At 38.2% G+C, this 19,452-nt stretch overlaps 1 protein-coding gene and 1 pseudogene across 1 annotated transcript in view; one reads left to right on the forward strand and one right to left on the reverse strand.

Moving 5' to 3' along the window:
* Positions 1–19,452, reverse strand: part of LOC136858255 (frequenin-1) — a 435,568-nt gene that overhangs the window by 86,107 nt on the left and 330,009 nt on the right. The gene's annotated exons all lie outside the window — the stretch shown is intronic.
* Positions 15,707–18,316, forward strand: LOC136857452 (vacuolar protein sorting-associated protein 41 homolog pseudogene; annotated as a pseudogene).

Genomic DNA, 19,452 nt, shown 5'->3' on the forward strand with positions numbered 1-19,452 from the left:
AGTCAGGAAAGCCCTGAGATGTTGATATGGTCATGGTGACATACCATCCTTACTCAGAGATTTGAAGTTAATGGACTCTGAGCAGGATAATAATTTTCTTATGCGTAATGATGCAATCTGAAGTCTATTATGTTTGATTTATGAACAACAGTGCGTGAGTGAATAAGATAGTGTAAATAGAACATGAATTTGTACACAAATTACCAGTTAACCATGATGGTCGTTTTTATTTGAATTATAAATAATTTGCATAAGTAACCCTTCTGTAACTATAATGTAATATAGTGTGTTTCTCATTAATTCCTATCTAATTTTGAGTGTTAATTATAATGTTCATTTATATAGTATTAGAAATGGTAGGGCGCGTAACAATTAGTACACGAAGTGTTAGATTCAAAATTTCTCCTCACATAACAAACAACAACAAATTTTCTCGGAATTACTGAACGAATAAATTGATCACTGAATTATAAATTTACTAATAAAAGTGTGATGATATTGATGATAATATAGTCAAGAAAAATTTGTCAAATAAATCTTTTCATTTTTCAATATAATATTTATATGAAAGTTTACATAATCCAGGGTGATATAAAAAAAAATAGAGCTATGCTTAACGGAAAGTTCAGTAATGTCCAGATTTTCAATAAAAATACTTGCAAGACTTATTGAGTCAAAAGATGTCACATTACACAGTGGTTTAATTTAAATGGTGTATTCATCCTCATTATTATAAAATGAGAGTTCAAATGCTAAATAATGTGCATTAATTACGGAGAATATACTCCTAGAAAGTGATTGGAATGTTCTAAGTGTATCAAAAGGTGATAATAATTTGTAATAACGTCATAATTTTTTTATTTTCAACAATGGTGTTTTTTTAAATATCAAGTTCAAAACTTTTAAATGGATAATTTCTATCCTAAAATTTTATTAACTAATTATTTAATTAATTATTTTTTTATTATGATTTTAAATTAATTGTGTTTATAAAGCTTGAGTTTGCACTTATATAATTTGGATACTATAAATTTGGTTCATTTTCTAAATCCATGATAATGATTTCACTTAATTTATTAATAAAGAATTATTTTATTTTACAAAAATCAGTATGAGTCATAACAGTTATTTATTCAGTAGTCATATGGTAACCTTTAGCTAGGCAATCCCTCAGCAGCACCCTGTGGACGACAAAGGACTGATCACCAATGAGAGGGAATCTCAACAATGCGGTAGGTATATCTTTTACAGCAGCCGAGGCAAGAAAGAAGAAAATTATCCGCAGCTCTACCGATTAAAGGGTGCACAAGAATGGAAGACATGAAACACAGTACGTAATATAGGTGGAGTGGTATATTGACAAGGAAAAGTGGTACAGAGTTCACTTCATGGGAAGCAGGATAATAGGCATGAAGATATCGTCCCTGTTCTGCCAAAACGGCGAATGTTACAATGCTCTTCCTATCCATTATTTCCCTTAAGACTGATCACGCCTTCCAGCCACAAATTGATATTCGGTCCATCAGAACAATTTCCGTTGAGTTCATTTTCCTATGCGCTTGTGTAAAGGAAAATGAACCTTACTGTACCATACTGAAGGAATGTATGTTTGCATGACATTTACCCACTCCCAGAGTGTGATGTATTTAAGGTTCATTTTCCTTTACACACGCACATAGGAAAATGAACTCAACGAAAATTGTTCTGATGGACCGAATATCAATATATGGGTGGAAGGCGTGACCACACTTAAGGGAAATAATGGATAGGAAGAGCATTGTAACATTCGCCGTTTTGGCAGAACAGGGACGATATCAATAAATAACGTTCTTGATTCTTGTTTGAAACAGTTCAGACTTGCAAAAGAAAGGTCGATGCCAATCTCTCAGTAAGGAATATTTCCTCCTCGGACACTAATGCACAGTTTGCACCTGTTATTCATGCTGTCTACTAAACTGTTGAGGAGTCCTTGGGGGATATTGTCGCACTCCTCTCTCAAGGCGGTTTTCAATTCTTGCACGGTTCGGGGAGGGGGAGTTCGTTGAGAAACACGTCTGCTAGGCATGTTCTATAGGATTTAAGTCTGAGGAATACGCAGGCCATTTCATACTTCAATTCTTTTCAGTGTGTCCGATACAGCAGTAGTCGTCCATAAACAGAAGGACGGGATCTACAGCACCCCTAAAAGAAAAGACGAACATGGTCCAGAATACAGTTGTACATCACTCAAAGATATGCAGAGGTGTGCGATCATTGTGCATACAGCCTAGACCATAACGCCCAGGCCATACCGAGACGCTCATGAACTTTCTGTGGTGTGTAAAGAGTTTCCCCTCTCTCCACACTAACTGGTGGCCAGAATAACTTGTCGCAGTGAAGCGGGATTCGTCCGAGAACCACTCTGGACCACTGTAACTTACCGCAACCAATTCGTTCCTGACACCAACGAACTCTTTCTCGACGATGGCGTGGTTGAAGTGGGATGCATTTAGCAGGATTCCGAGCATATAAACCAGATTTATTTAATCGCCGTGAAAAGATTTTGGCAGATACACATGCACCGGTAGTGGTTGCAAGGTCTGCAGCTATCTGACGAGGAGTGAGATGTCTGTTACTTTTCACCACTAAGGCTACACATCGATCCTCTTGCGGTGTGGTGGTCCTTCTACGACCACTGACATGCTTTCGCATAGCATTCTACCTTCAGCGGCCATTTTTAAATGCGAGACGACACTTCCGGACACATCCATTACTGTGGCCACAATAGTGACACTTTGAGCAGCTTCGAGTCGTTCAACTGTTCGTCCACGATCGTACGCACTCAACTGATGTCTTGCAGCCATTTTACCGTACCACACGGACTTTCGCACGAATAGGTTCAACAAAAACCTTCGTCAAACACCGCACTGCTTGAAATGTCGAATGAATACAGAGCTTTCGTGCACTAGCTTTGTTGCGTATAACACGTCCCGCCCTCTCCATTGCCTTTTGCTCTCATTGGTCGTTTGTTGCTGAGCAATTGTCAGGCAGTGTATCTCTATTCTAAGGGTTTTAGATAGATCTTGACTCTAAAATCACAATATTCATTCTCCCTAAACCGTTTCACGTAAGAACTAAAACTTTTACACGAATGTTGTTCTTCTGTCTCCAAGATATTAAATAAGAAATATTTTCAAAAACATTTTACTTCTAAAAATCCAATTCTATGGGGTTGAAATGAGTGTTAGGTCCGAACATAAATAATAATTCCTCCAAAACCGTTCGACGTACGAACTTAGGGTGTATTTTACAGGTTCAGCCGAGAATGGGCCCTGCAAAATTTAAAACTTTGAATGATAACTTTCATTTTAAACCGTAACAAAGCATGGATATTTTGCTAGTTTGAATATAAGTAAAAAAGAATCCAATTTAAAGTAGGCGTACGTCTACAAATATGTCATTTTAACAAACTGTAGGAAGTGTGGGACCCTCACCAAGACTAATTGATACGAGAACTAGGAAAAAATTCAAAGGAAAACAGCACGATTTGTTCTGAGCGATTTGCGACAAAGGCGTAGTGTTACAAAATATTGCAAAATTTGGGATGGGAACACTTGGGAGTAAGGACATGAGATGCTCGATTATGTGATATGTTTTGAGCTGTCATTGGTGAGTTAGCGTGGAATGATATAAGTAGAAGAATAAGCTCGAGTGGAGCTTTTTTAAAAGTAGGAACTATTATAATATGAAGATAAAGCAGGAATTCAAGAGGACAGATTGCGGCAAATATTCATTTATATTCCGAGGAGTAAGTGATTGGAATAAAGTACCGAGGGAAATGTTCGATAATAAATGAATGAAAATATTGAACCTAGAATGATGGGTTTAATATGAGATAAACAATTGATAGGGAATCTGCCACCAGGGCGACCACCCTAAATACAGATCATTGATGACTGATTGATTGTGCCATATTTAAATCCCACAATAGAGGTTGGTGTTCGCTCAACATAGTGTCATCTCATGTGGCTTGCAATGGAAGAAGTCATTGCTGATGTAGGTGGTGCTTCAGTATTGTAATAGATCCTTTAAAGGCTGTAAGGGCTACATTTTTCGTAATACTGTTAAGAATGGGCAAACGTTGAATGGTGCATGTTCTATTCGTAGTTCCCCTTGCGCCAACCATAAGTCCGATAACTTTCTGTTGAGTCTGTATTATTCGAAGTATTCCAAACGTTGTTTGGCATTAAACTGATTGTTGGATCAATAATGAATGTAGATCTGTCACCGTCTCTGCACACAATAATATCGATATACCCTGTGGTTCTAACATCAGACAGAGCATGGACTTCTTCATGAAGTCCTTAAGCAGTGTCGCAATCAGTGCACGGATTCTGTGATGTTAACTGTTCCGCAGAATCTCACCGTATGAGCGTTCGGCTCCTTGGCTCGAAGCTCAGCGTAGTGGGTTTCGGTTCAGAGAGTGCCGGGTTCGATTCCCGGTCGGGTCGGGGATTTTAAACTTACACCACACAAAACACTATCCTCCACCACAATCAGTTCCCCATACACGGCAGATGTAATCCACCCTTGTCCCCACAAGGGCTGCACCAAGCTAGCAATAGCCACAAGAAAAAAAAAAATTAACCGTATGCGCGAGCTTATGGATTGTGAAATGTACTGTGTTTCACTACTGGCGAATATGCAGCAGAAAGCCTATGAAATGTTCATTCAAATGATGACAATCCTATTAAAGTATTTGAACACTTTTACAGTTCCTTTCCCTTCGCTTCCCAAGTGTCAAAATATTCATCTAGAGTCGTGTTTAGTATGATAATATTTGCTACATTTGTGCTGGAAGCGCAACGAGTATGACTGTGATAGAACAAACATGTCATAGTTACAAACGAGTCGTGCATAAACACGCCAGAAAAAGTTGAGAAGATTAGTAAATATTCCAACAGCCATGTCCTCTAATTTAACATGTGCATTGCAATTTTTCATTTGGGCAACGGAAACGTTCAGAACACAGCGCGAGGATTGAATAACAATATTTAGATGTAAATAGAATTCCAGCTAAATACTGGAATCCAAATGAAACAAGCATAGCCTGATGTAGGTGAGGATGATAATACAGGGAGTTTCAAAAATAATATACGTATTTCGATTGCATATATTTATTAAACCCTACAATATACAACTATGAAACTTGGCACACATGTATAAGAATCCTACACTTTTTAGAAATCATCCTTCCTGCCACACGGTTAGCCCCCCCCCCAAATATAGGAGAAAACCTAAGAACGGTTACAAGTATTGGAGAGGGATGAGTAAACTTTGCCAAGTATCTTTCTTTGATGACTTCAGGAGGATGCATGAAAGGAAACAGGTCGCTCCATATCCTGTTTTGATCAAGGGTGACAGTGTTCTTTTTATTAAAATAGGTAATAGTGATAGACTTCATAATGTGCCTTCAATTAATATGTGTTTTAAACTGTCGAGTTCCATGGATATGAAGGTGTTTTATAATAATTTGTGCATGTCTACCGATAATTTTAAGTGGATATTGCACTGCAAAGAACTTGGGTATCTGAAGCGTAACAGGTGAAGTAATCTGGAATTAGGCGAATTACCTTTGAAATTACAACGATGAACATATTCCCATCCATGATAGTAATTTTGTGTTTGTGAATTTTTTAAAGGATGCCTTCGTTCTTGATAGTGACGTGTATTTAGTGAGAGGGAGGAAAAATAACATTTTATTTAGAACAATTTTTTTTGAATTGTTAGTTTCAGCTCATGTGCGGTAATCGCCAGAGCTTCTGATATGGGTTGCCACAATTTACCTCACATATCCACAAGCCTATCAGTCAATACGATCAACTAATAACGTGACTACCACACCGTGCATATCATAGGCAGCTATTATGGAGGGTAGGTCCAAAAGGCTGTGGTAATGCATCTTCTCAAAAAATGTTCTTTAATGGAAAAGTCCATTTTTTATGATGGTAAGTTCGTTACTATCATGCAATTTCTGTTAATGCTAAGTTAATTTATAAGGCACGAGATATACTGTAATTGGGATTGCAAAAAAATGTATCCGAGTATGAAGCAGCCGCCACTATGCAGATTTTCATGTTTTAATCCTTACATTCAAACTATAAGGCTATCATAGATCTTAACCCACCGAAAGGCATTAATGCCGAGACACTAGTGAAGCTAACAGTACATTTCCTCAAAGTAATGAATGAACTTAACTTTGATGTAGCGTGCTTGGTCTCAGCAAGTTACAAGATTGTGAGCAACTGCAACGTGATCTCGAAAATGTTGTGAGATGGACAGCAGGTAATGGTATGTTGATAAACGGGGTTAAAAGTCAGGTTGTGAGTTTCACAAATAGGAAAAGTCCTCTCAGTTTTAATTACTGCGTTGATGGGGTGAAAGTTCCTTTTGGGGATCATTGTAAGTATCTAGGTGTTAACATAAGGAAAGATCTTCATTGGGGTAATCACATAAATGGGATTGTAAATAAAGGGTACCGATCTCTGCACATGGTTATGAGGGTGTTTAGGGGTTGTAGTAAGGATGTAAAGGAGAGGGCATATAAGTCTCTGGTAAGACCCCAACTAGAGTATGGTTCCAGTGTATGGGACCCTCACCAGGATTACCTGATTCAAGAACTGGAAAAAATCCAAAGAAAAGCAGCTCGATTTGTTCTGAGTGATTTCCGATAAAAGAGTAGCGTTACAAAAATGTTGCAATGTTTGGGTTGGGAAGAATTGAGAGAAAGAAGAAGAGCTGCTCGACTAAATGGTATGTTCCGAGCTGTCAGCGGAGAGGTGGCGTGGAATGACATTAGTAGACGAATAAGTTTGAAAGGCGTTTATAAAAGTAGGAAAGATCACAATATGAAGATAAAGTTGGAATTCAAGAGGACAAACTGGGGCAAATATTCATTCATAGGAAGGGGAGTTAGGAATTGGAATAACTTACCAAGGGAGATGTTCAATAAATTTCCAATTTCTTCGAAATCATTTCGGAAAATGCTAGGAAAGCAACAGATAGGGAATCTGCCACCTGGGCGACTGCCCTAAATGCAGATCAGTATTGATTGATTGATTGATTGATTGATTGATTGATTGATTGATTGATCATCGAACCAATAGGAAGGTGTCTGAGCTGTCAAGTGGCGTTATCTTAGAAATGTGTGTTCCTGATCCAATTGATCTTTCCAAGTCCCTCTTTCTTCTGTTCGACAATGTGTATTAATGGAATGTATTAGAAATATTTGATCGAACGGGTTTAATGAAATATTATTTTGTTATCCCAGATGTTAAGCAGACATTCACCATCACCGGGTGTATATTAACATTCCTGAAGGTAAGACTGCATGCCAGTTCACTATTGATCAGGCAAGTTTTCAAACCTCAGAGACTTATTTCGCTCTGGAAAGAACATCTTATTAAAACTGGCTCCAAATTTGACCAGGGAAGCCTTGTATCCCACAGCTATTAAAAGGCAGTACCTACGTTGTTCTAGCTATGAATGTGTTTGATCAAAAATATATTGTGGCATCGAATATGTTGCGTAATGAGAGTATGCTTATTTTCGATAGTACCATCCGATTTTAAAAGTTAATTTCTAAATGGTGGACTATTGTCAATGTTCAGCATGTCATGAAGGGAACATACACCTTAAATGAGAATGCAAAGCCAATTTACGGTCCCAGTGGCACCAAACATTGAACAGTTATTTTGATATCTGGCACCTGTCGCATACGAAGGAAAACTCACTAATGACACACACACACACACACACACACACACACACACACACACAGCTCTTTTACACTCCTCCGAATTGTTGTTGATCTCAGTAAATACGTTTTGGATGAATACAGGAATACGTATAAACTCACATCCAAGTTACAGACAGACAGACAGACAGACAGACAGACAGACAGACAGACAGACAGACAGACAGACAGACAGACAGACAGACAGACAGACAGACAGACAGACAGACAGACAGACAGACAGACAGACAGACAGACAGACAGACAGACAGACATTTTGCAGGGGACCGAGCGAGTTGGCCATGCGTTTAGGGTTGCGCAGCAGTGAGCTTGCATTTGGGAGATAGTTGGTTCGAGCCCCAATGTCGGAAGCCCTGAATATGGTTTTCCGTGGTTTCCCATTTTCACAAAGGCCACGACCACTTCCTTCCGAAACCTAGCCCTTTGCTATCCCATCGTCGCCGAAAGACCTATCTGTGTCAGTGCAACGCAAATAAATAAATAAATAAATAAATAAATAAATAAATAAATAAATAAATAAATAAATAAATAAATAAATAAATAAATAAATAAATAAATAAATAAATAAATAAAAAGTTTGCAGGGAATCTCTGCAGCTTATAGAAGATACTTGAGTCTGATCGAAGATTCGAAGTCTAAAATTTGCTGAAGTTGAATTTTGCGAAATTAAGAGAATTCACGTTCAAGGAGCTAGCAGTGGCATTTGTCCAAAAGGAAGGTAGATGAAAACTTATATGTGTTGGAATCTGCTGTCGATGAGTCCCGCTGTTCCACCTTTCCTGTAGAAAGTCAAAGAATCTTGGTGTGTGTTGCTAGTTATATGGGCATAACCGTTCTCGAGAAACTAAGGAAGAAATATATTGTTTGGAGTGTCAAATTATGCTACAAACTTACGAAGAGCAGCTTGTGATAATCTAGAACTTTATTCCTACGTTTTGAAGTTAAACGGAGATAGATTTCGATGTCCTTTAGTTTTCCTGTTGTCCTTTAGTTTTATTGTCTTTTCTAAACTCTCATTAGTGCCACACATGGACAACGTATTATGAAATTAGACAGTCGAGAGAGGCTGTAGTAAAATAAGGTCTCCAAATTGCTTAAAACACCCTGAATAATATTGAATACGTTTGCAAGTGTCGTGTGCGATTACTTAAAATTTTAAAGAAATGTATGAAAGTCCTGGTCAACATTTTCGTCAATAACTACACTCAAGTTCCACATGACAAGAATATCTCAGAGGGTATTGATGAAAAGCTACACAGCCAACAGGTTAAGAGGAGCAATACCGAGTACTTAGGAGAGATGGAAAAGATTCGCAAGGATTTTAAGCTCAACATCAAGTAGACTTACCGAGTAAACTACTATTTCCATTACTTTATTCACTACCAATTCTGTCCTAATTACTGAATCCTTAGGCAAAGATGTTTGTTCTATAAAGAATGCACAGTTCTAGCCCTTCAGGCATGTAATTCAATCCTGAAAACATCTTAGGGATAAGAGCTGCGAATTTTTGGCAAATCAAATATAATAATGTATGAGAATACGTTCTTTATTTACTAAAAAAAATTGCAATTCTTTTCTTAATCACCGTTATCCGATCGATTAGATTAGCAGGTTGCCTTTTTTAACACTACGAGCGCTAATGTGAGTCAATGCATTATTTCACTCAAGCACTACTACGAGCGCTAATGTGAGTCAATGCATTATTTAACTTAAGCACTACTACGAGCACTAATGTGAGTCAATGCATTATTTCACTTAAGCACTACTACGAGCGCTAATGTGAGTCAATGCATTATTTCACTTAAGCACTACTACGAGCGCTAATGTGAGTCAATGCATTATTTCACTTAAGCACTACTACGAGTGCTAATGTGAGTCACTGCATTATTTCACTTAAGCACAACTACGAGTACTAATGTGAGTCAATGCACTATTTCACTTAAGCACTACTACGAGCGCTAATGTGAGTCAGTGCATTATTTCACTTAAGCACTACTACGAGCGCTAATGTGAGTCAATGCATTATTTCACTTAAGCACTACTACAAGCGCTAATGTGAGTCAATGCATTATTTCACTTAAGCACTACTACGAGCGCTAATGTGAGTCAATGCATTATTTCACTTAAGCACTACTACGAGCACTAATGCGAGTCAATGCATTATTTCACTTAAGCACTACTACGAGCGCTAATGTGAGTCAATGCATTATTTCACTTAAGCACTACTACGAGCACTAATGTGAGTCAATGCATTATTTCACTTAAGCACTACTACGAGCGCTAATGTGAGTCAATGCATTATTTCACTTAAGCCCTTAATATTACATTCGGTGTGGACATTTTTCAAAAATTAAAAAAAGAAACTCCTGAGGGTATGGAACCAAGGAACACATTACAGAAAGAATAAGTTAATTTGGCTAGGATTTGAATAAAGAAAGAAAACGAGTAAAGAAATAAGTGATTTTAGGCCGTTTTGCCGGAACTGCATTCAGGCCTGAAGTAATTTTCGAATTTTTTTATTTATATAGAACTATCCACGTATCACAATTTGAAACTTTTCCGCGCCCTTTAGCCATTCAACTTTCGGCACAACTGAGGAAATTGTTTAATTTTACGTTTTTCTTAGTATGGGGACCTCTACTTTGTCTGCTAAGAAATATTTCCAACATTAATATGTACCTCATGTGGTATTTATTTACTGAAATGTTTCATTTCGTTAGTTCGTTTCGTGTACCATTAGCCAGGAGATCACAAGTGATAGTCTGGCTACCAAATGCTGACGTTCAGTTCAGTACTTGCAACACAGTTACCTGTACCTATCCAGGGGAGGCGTTGGTGCTTTCCACAGCTGAGTACTGTTCTTCAGTTTGGATCAACAGCTCTCATACTAAAAAGGTGGACTCGGTTTTGAATGAAACAATGCGTGTCATAAGTGGCACAGTAAAATCTACTCCTCTTTTCTGGTTGCCAGTGCTCAGCCACATAGAACCTCTTAGAATTAGAAGATTGAACAACTTGTATAGAGAATACAATAAGATATTAACCAATCCTGATCTCCCTATCCATAAAGATGTTAACGTCAGATTCAGTCACCTCAAATCAAGATCTCCTCCTATTCAAACAGCACAGGAACTTGTTAGGAGGGATTTCAGTCCAAAAACTGATTGGCAACAAGAGTGGAACAGCGTAGCTCCGATTCAATGGCAGACACTGTTCAATTATAAGAATCTTCCAGCTGGCTTTGATTTGCCCCGCAAGACATGGATAGCCCTCAACAGAGTACGTACTAACCACGGGAGATGTGGATCAATGTTGTTTAAATGGGGCATGAGATCATCTCCAGCCTGTGACTGTGGTGCAGTTAAGCAAACCATCAACCATATTGTCACCGAATGCATTGGAAGGGCATTCGCTGGATCCAGCCAGGACTTTGTGGTGGCTTCTTCTGAGGCCATACAATGGCTAGAGAACTTAGATCTAACTCTTTGAAACCTTTTGCTTGCACGATTGTTTTCAATGTTATGTGTTTATCTTGTAATTATGTATATACTATCGTCGCTGGAACGGTAAAAGGTTGTATTCCACAATACTCTTCCTATCCATTATTCTCCTTAAGACTGGTCACGCCTCCCAGCCACATATGGATACGCAGTCCATCAGAACAATGTCCGTTGTGTTCGTTTTCCTATGTCGATGATTAAACGAAAATGAACCTTACATGCATTGTACACTAGGAGTGCGTAAATACGTAATGCAAACGTGCATTCCTACAGTACGGTACTGTAAGGTTCATTTTCCTTTACAGATGGGCATAGGAAAATGAACACAACAAAATTTGTTCTGATGGACTGCGTATCCATACGTGGCTGGGAGGCGTGGCCAGTTTTAAGGAGAAGAATTGATGGAAGAGCTTTGTGGAATACAACCTTTTACCGTTCCAGCGACGATATTTTGTGCTGTATATTTAATCTTTGTATTATTTGTGTACGTTACCATACGCTAGTAATAATAATAATAATAATTTCGTTAGTTTTGTGTAATTCACATTTTAAATGAAGGAGGGGTATTGGATTAACCTAACTAACCTAATGAGAAAATGCATATATCTTTTCAATTACTTTCTGCCAAGTATCTAATTTTTAGCTTTGTGCTTGCTGTTTTGAGCGGAATCTAAACTAATATGTGAAGGTTTGACGTCAACATGAAGTTATTGATGCTACGCCCTAACGTTAATCAATCGGCAATCTCACGTGGTCCTTAGGCAGCTGCTCCCCTATGACTTCCGCCATCTTGATTTTGGTGTTACAGTCTGAAGTATTATAGTTACAATAATGTGTTGTTACAATCACGACGAACTAAAATATCACAGGCCACAATGATGAGAAATCTGCATGGATTCCAAACAATTAAAACGCGCCATTTCCATTCGGCAATATTGGACTGACCGGGCGAGTTGGCCGTGCGCGTAGAGGCGCGCGGCTGTGAGCTTGCATCCGGGAGATAGTAGGTTCGAATCCCACTATCGGCAGCCCTGAAAATGGTTTTCCGTGGTTTCCCATTTTCACACCAGGCCAATGCTGGGGCTGTACCTTAATTAAGGCCACGGCCGCTTCCTTCCAACTCCTAAGCCTTTCCTATCCCATCGTCGCCATAAGACCTATCTGTGTCGGTGCGACGTAAAGCCCCTAGCAAAAAAAAAAAATATTGGACTGTACACACAGCACTGTGGATTGTTCATCAACATATTTTTATTCCGTACACAGGAATTAAATACAATGGATCATACCACGGTCAACTCGAAGTTCCGGCCTGCTACACATGACAGTTCCATAGTGATGACGTCAGTTTTGTAGTGCAGCGATATGTAGGCACGAGTCTTGTTTACATGGTGGTTTCGTAGCACGTTGTTGTTATTTCAACGTTATTAGAGGTGTTTAAAAGTCATAACTGTATGAAAACGCATCAGTAAAGGATGTATTTTCAGCAATAGTATGTGTTAAATACTATAGAATTCTAATTTGAGCAGCCTGATTTTAGGAAGTATTGCTAGGTTATGTGATAGGTTAATAATACTGAGCTATTATGAATTGTCTAAAGTACTCTAAAGTTTATCATTTAATTACGATTATTACTATAATGTATTAGTGTAGTGTATGCTCCTCTTTGCAAAATGGGGCTAACGTGTAGAGTGCCTGGTTGTAGGCCTACATCCAATTACCGTTCAAACAAGGAAGTGGCTATCTCAACATTTGCGTTTCCTAGCTATAAGGAGAAGCTAGCAAAATGGATTTATGCTATACACAGATCTAATTTTGAACTCAGTAAATATGCCTGTGTCTGTATTAAACATTTTTCCGAAAATCACATAATTCGAGTTGATACTGCAAAACGACCAGATGGTTCCGTTTTAACTGTACCTAGGGTAAAGCCGAAACTAACTGACGATGCTGTGCCAACTATATTTCCTGGGCAGACGTCATATATGTCTCAACCAATACCTGCCAAACGAAAATCGCCAGAAGAAGGAGACAAGATATCAAATTATGAGGACTTGTTGGGTAAGTTAACAACCCTAAATGTACTTGAATTTTCTACCAAAATTGATGTCAAAAAAGTTTTGTTTTACAAGCTTCAAACCAAATTCATACTTGCTAAAGCTGTGCAGAGGGGGGTTAAAACTGCCTACAGATTTTTTTTTCAAATTGCTCTGAAGGGCTACACTTTATTTCAGACCTTGATATCTGATTTTGAAGCTGCCTTTTTGAACACCGGAAGTCACAGGGATGTTTTTACAAAATTTTTGAAAATGAAAGTTGAAGAAACCGGCAATTACTGTGATAAGTGTATGTGTGGTATAAAGTTCATTAGCATTGTGTCCAACATCTGCCACATTTACGGAAACAGTTTTTGTAACAAATACTCAAAAATAATTAACAACAACACTGTGCGCACAAACAAGCGTAAAACAATAACATTTTAGAGACAACAGTTCGCCTATTGAGCATCAAATGATTTGTTATGGAGGGCTACGTGTTAATTCAGGCCTTGGTATCTGATTCAAAGATGTATTTTTAAACAGTGGAAATCGTAGGGATCTTTCTTTCAATGATTTGATAATGGAAGTTGAAAAACCTGGTAATTTCTGTGACAAGTGTGGGTGTGAGCTGCAGAGTTAATGAGCGTTGTGTCCAAGATCTATCATATCATAGCAAATATTTTCCTGTCATTAATAAATAATTAATAACACTAGGTGCTCAAATAAGTATAATATATTGGCATTTTAGAAACAGCAACAGTTTGCCTAGTGACCATCATACTACTTTTTAAATTGTGGAAAGCTACACATTAACTCATACCTTGATATCTGATTCAAAGATATATTTTTAGGCAGTGGAAATTCTAGGGATGTTTCTTTCAATGTTTTCAATGTTTTGATAATGAAAGTTGAAAAACCCGTGACAAGTGTGGGTGTGTGCTGCTGAGTTAATGAGTGTTGTGACCAAGATCTGTCATATTTTGGAAAATACGTTTTCTTTAACTTATTCATGTGCTCAGACAAGCATAAAAGAATTGCATTGTTTTGAGAGAAAACCATTCGCCTATTCACCGTCATCGTACAGTCCAGGTGAGTAGCCTTCAGTCGAACATTTTACAATATGTAATATATTACCTTGAGTGCATATATTTGTGTATTCGTATGTATACTTTTGATAGTGTTTCTTCGGTGTTTTGTGTTTATAGGCTTATTATTGCATTTTCTTTGTCAAATTATGATAAAATGTATCGTATCAGCAACATGGAATTACACGCGACGACGGAGAGTGAGCACTATACGCGTGACGTCACAACTGGTGGTAATAATAATTTCTTGTGGCTATTTCTAGCCGAGTGCAGCCCTTGTAAGGCAGACCCTCCGATGAGGGTGGGCGGCATCTGCCATGTGTAGGTAACTGCGTGTTATTGTGGTGGAGGATAGTGTTATGTGTGGTGTGTGAGTTGCAGAGATGTTGGGAACAGCACAAACACCCAGCCCCCGGGCCATTGGAATTAACCAATGAAGGTTAAAATCCCCGACCCGGCCGGGAATCGAACCCGGGACCCTCTGAACCGAAGGCCAGTACGCTGACCATTCAGCCAACGAGTCGGACACAACTGGTAGTAGCAGGCCTCTATATATCAAGATGGCTGTGATCATACGGATTAAAAACCTTGCATAAATCTAGAGTTGAAAGTCGGAGCTTTTCGAGGTTAGCAAAACTGCTGAATGTGCTACTAGTGCGTCACTCATTCCTGTCATATTAATATTGTTCAGTTTCATCTATCCTGTTACGTTTTTGTGTCATGAATACAAAATCATGATAATTCATTTCAGAAATGCGGATTTCAGAATCTAGAAAAATCTACGCTGTTTAGTCTGTGAGAAGTGAATTGTAGGTACTAAACTATTAGTTTCATTCCACTATATTCCCGTTCAAGGTGCGGATTCAGTACTTACGATGGGTTTCTTTCTGAAATCACAGTAAGGCCTGAGCTTTCTCGTTTGTAAAATAGTTGGAAAATCTCTAAAATTAAAATAATAACACCAATTTCTGAATGGAAGGAGTACTGGCTTTGTAGATATATTAAGTAGATTTAAGAAGTGACAAGAACTACTATTAACTAGTAAATCTCGATGTTAGATTATAAATCATATCCTCTAAGAATAATAATTTTTGTGCACTGACAACTCTTTTGTGACTGGGCAACATGTCAAGAGTCCCTAAATTTCCAGAAGAAGAAGAAGAACACTGACAATTCTTAAAATTCCAATATCAGTCATAAGGAGAAGAAGAAGAAATATAGTCTTCTTGTATCCTCTCACCGGAGTTAATTGTATAATTTTCTGAAGCACTTAGTATTTTATACCTAGTGATGACGTATTTCGATAATTTCAAAGAAACGAGTGTCTGTGATAATGAAGATGAAAGTGAGTTTGTAGAAACTGAACCAAAATTTAAGTACGCACGTTTGATGAATGACGTTCAGACTATCCTAGCGAAAGATTCTGCTAGTTGCATTGTTGTTCATCCTAAGTTTATTTGTATAGGAAGTCATAGCGGGAATATTTATATATTTGACCATCAAGGAAATAATATTGGTGACAAAGAACTTCAAGCTCACACAGCTGCTGTCAATCAGCTCAGCATTGATCAGAATGGTGAATACATTGCTAGTTGCTCTAGTGATGGTAAAGTTCTCGTTGCATGTATTTACTCGACTGAACACTGTGAAGACATTGTTATTGCCCGTTTAGTGACGTCTGTGGCTATTGATCCATATTTTCTAAAATGTGGATTTGGTAGGAGAATTGTTACAGGTGATGAACAGCTGATTCTTCATGAGAAGACCTATCTATCACGTATTAAATCTACCGTGATATGTGAAGCTGAAGGTGGAGTCAAGAATATCAAATGGAACGGGAAGTTCATTGCATGGGCAACTGATGATGGTGTTCGAGTATATGACATAGATGAAAAGTGCTTTTTAGGATGTATTACGTGGAACAGGAAACTCAATGATCTACCAAGAAGTTATCAATGCAGTCTGTGTTGGATTAGTAACGTGGGTCTTCTTATTGGTTGGGGTGTTACAGTAAGAATATGTTGCCTAAGGAAACGGAATCCTATTGAAGTTTCCAAGTCAGGACTTTCGGAGTATATAATTCAGCCTATATCAACATTTGTGACTGATTTCTATATTTGTGGATTGGGTCCTCTTGATAATCTGGTGGTTATTTTGGGACATATTAAAGAAACGGATGAAAATGGAAAGGCACAGAGACCACGGTTGTATGTGGTGGAACCAAGAACTGAAGATTATATTGAAATATGCATTAACAGTCTATCACTAAAAGGATATCAGGAGTACAATTGTGATGATTATCATTTGGAATGCCTTATAGATGATAATTATTTCTTTGTCGTGAGTCCGAAGGATGTTGTAAATGCAATTCCATATGATATAGATGACAGGTTACAGTGGTTGGTGGAGCATCATAAGTTTGAAGCTGCTATGCAAGCCGTTACACAATATAAGGGACGCAATCTGAAGAAATATAATGCGTTTAAGGTTGGGAGAGCTTATATTGATCACTTACTTTCTCTTGGCAAATACAAACAAGCGGGGGATTTATGTTCGAAAATACTAGGAAAGGATAAAAGTTTGTGGGAGGAAGAAGTATACAAGTTTGCCAGAGTTCATCAGCTGAGAGCTGTAAGTGATCATTTACCATGCGCAGAAAATCCCCTCCCTCCACTTATTTATGAGATGGTGCTCTACGAGTGTCTTAAGATGGAACCTGAGAGATTTCTGCGTTTAATAAAAGAGTGGCCACCAACTCTATTCAGTGTTCCAGCTGTTGTAAACGCTGTCTTAGAACATTTCTTGCTGAAAGACAAGGAAAATATTATGCTCCTCGAAGCACTGGCTATTTTGTATTCACATGAAAAGCAGTATGATAAAGCATTGGCTACGTATTTAAAATTACGGAACAAGGGTGTTTTCCAGTTGATACATAAACATAACTTGTATAACTCTATTCACGATGTAATCGAAGAGTTAATTAAACTGGACTCTGAGCAGGCTATTAGCATGCTTATGGAGAAGGATAAGATATCATCAGATATAATTGTGGCAAGTTTGGAACATAACAAATATTACTTATGTCTTTATCTGGATGCATTAGATAAAATAGATGCAAAGGAAGCCAGTAAGTATCATGGACTATTGGTGAAACTATATGCTGACTTTGCACGTCATAAATTACTGTCATTTCTTCGTTGTAGTGACCATTATCCAATCCAAGAGGCATTGGATACCTGCTACGAAAGGTCGTTCTATCCAGAAATGGTGTATCTTCTCGGAAGGATAGGTAATACGAAGGAGGCTCTCGTCCTTATTATACAACAATTAGGTAATATTGATCATGCAGTCAATTTCTGTAAGGAACATGATGATACAGAACTTTGGCATGAGCTCGTTAAACATTCGCAAGATAAGCCAGAATATATTACATTCCTTTTGCAGAAAGTTGGCACGTACATTGATCCTCGTATTCTTCTACAGAGAATTGAAAGTGGCTTAAGAATCGACGGCTTAAAGAACTCCCTTGTTAAGATGATACAAGATTATAATTTGCAAGTATCTGTTCAAGAAGGATGTAAGAAAATACTCGTATCAGATTACTTCAATATACACAAAAAGCTAATTGACATGCATCAGAGAGGAATTTCGGTTGGAGATAATCATGTGTGTGGTGCATGCCATAGGAAACTACTACCGGTACCTGAAGATCTGAACAAAATCAACGGAATTGTTATGTTTTATTGCAATCATGCTTTCCATGTAGATTGTTTGCCTGTGTCAAACTTTGTAGGTAGCTGTGCTATTTGCAATTCTGGATTGCAGTGTCCCACCAAGGAAAACAGTCAAAGTTCTCCAGATGTACCACTTTTCATTGTAGAACACTATTCAATGACATAAATTTAGCATGCACTATCAGCAAGTACACGACATTTATAGTTATTATTATTGTTGTTGTTGTTGTTGTTAAATCATTATCATCAATTACAAATTGTTTTACGTCGTATCGACACAGAAAGGTCTTATGGCGACGATGGGACAGGAAAGACCTAGGAGTGTGAAGGAAGCGGCCGTGGTCTTAATTAAGGTACAGAGCTCGATAGCTGCAGTCGCTTAAGTGCGGCCAGTATCCAGTATTCGGGAGATAGTGGGTTCGAACCCCAATGTCGGCATCCCTGAAGATGGTTTTCCGTGGTTTCCCATTTTCACGCCAGGCAAATGCTGGGGCTGTACATTAATTAAGGCCACGGCCGCTCCCTTCCTACTCCTAGCCCTTTCCTGTCCGATCGTCGCCATAAGACCTATCTGTGTCGGTGCGACGTGAAGCAACTAGCAAAAAAATTAAGGTACAGCCCCAGCATTTGCCTGGTGTGAAAATGGGACACCACGGAGAAACATCTTCAGGGCTGTCGACTGTGGGGTTCAAACCCACTGTCTCCCGGATGCAAGTTCACAGCTGCGCGCCCCAAACCGCACGGCCAACTTGCCCGATTTCATTATCGTCAGAACCATTATCAAAAGTACACTTCTCAACCGTGCTCAACCTGTATGTCTCCTCATAACATTAATCCATTGTTTTCCAGATATAAATGTTGTCGCTTAGTATCATTTTTGTGCTTTTTACAATTTTTAAGATGCGGATGCATCATTGAAATAAACTAGATCTGCGCTTATGAATTTTTGAACATGTGATAAAATGTCGTATTTTGAATGAACAGGAATTATGTCACATGAAAGGGAATACTGGAAATAAGTTGACGTGATTGATATTAAGATTTTTCAGCAGAAATCTGAAATCTGTTACAAAAATCAAGTGAGGCACCATAGACCACAAATATTTTTAAGGGACTATATTCCATTAAATTTCATATACAGCTTGTAACTGAAATATATGAAGTTCGTCAAACTAGTGATAGGAGAGGTAATCACATAAATGGGATTGTAAATAAAGGGTACAGATCTCTGCACATGGTTATGAGGGTGTTTAGGGGTTGTAGTGAGGATATAAAGGAGAGGGCATATAAGTCTCTGGTAAG

Source organism: Anabrus simplex, chromosome 1 (assembly GCF_040414725.1).
Source record: "Anabrus simplex isolate iqAnaSimp1 chromosome 1, ASM4041472v1, whole genome shotgun sequence".
Lineage (NCBI taxonomy): Eukaryota > Metazoa > Arthropoda > Insecta > Orthoptera > Tettigoniidae > Anabrus > Anabrus simplex.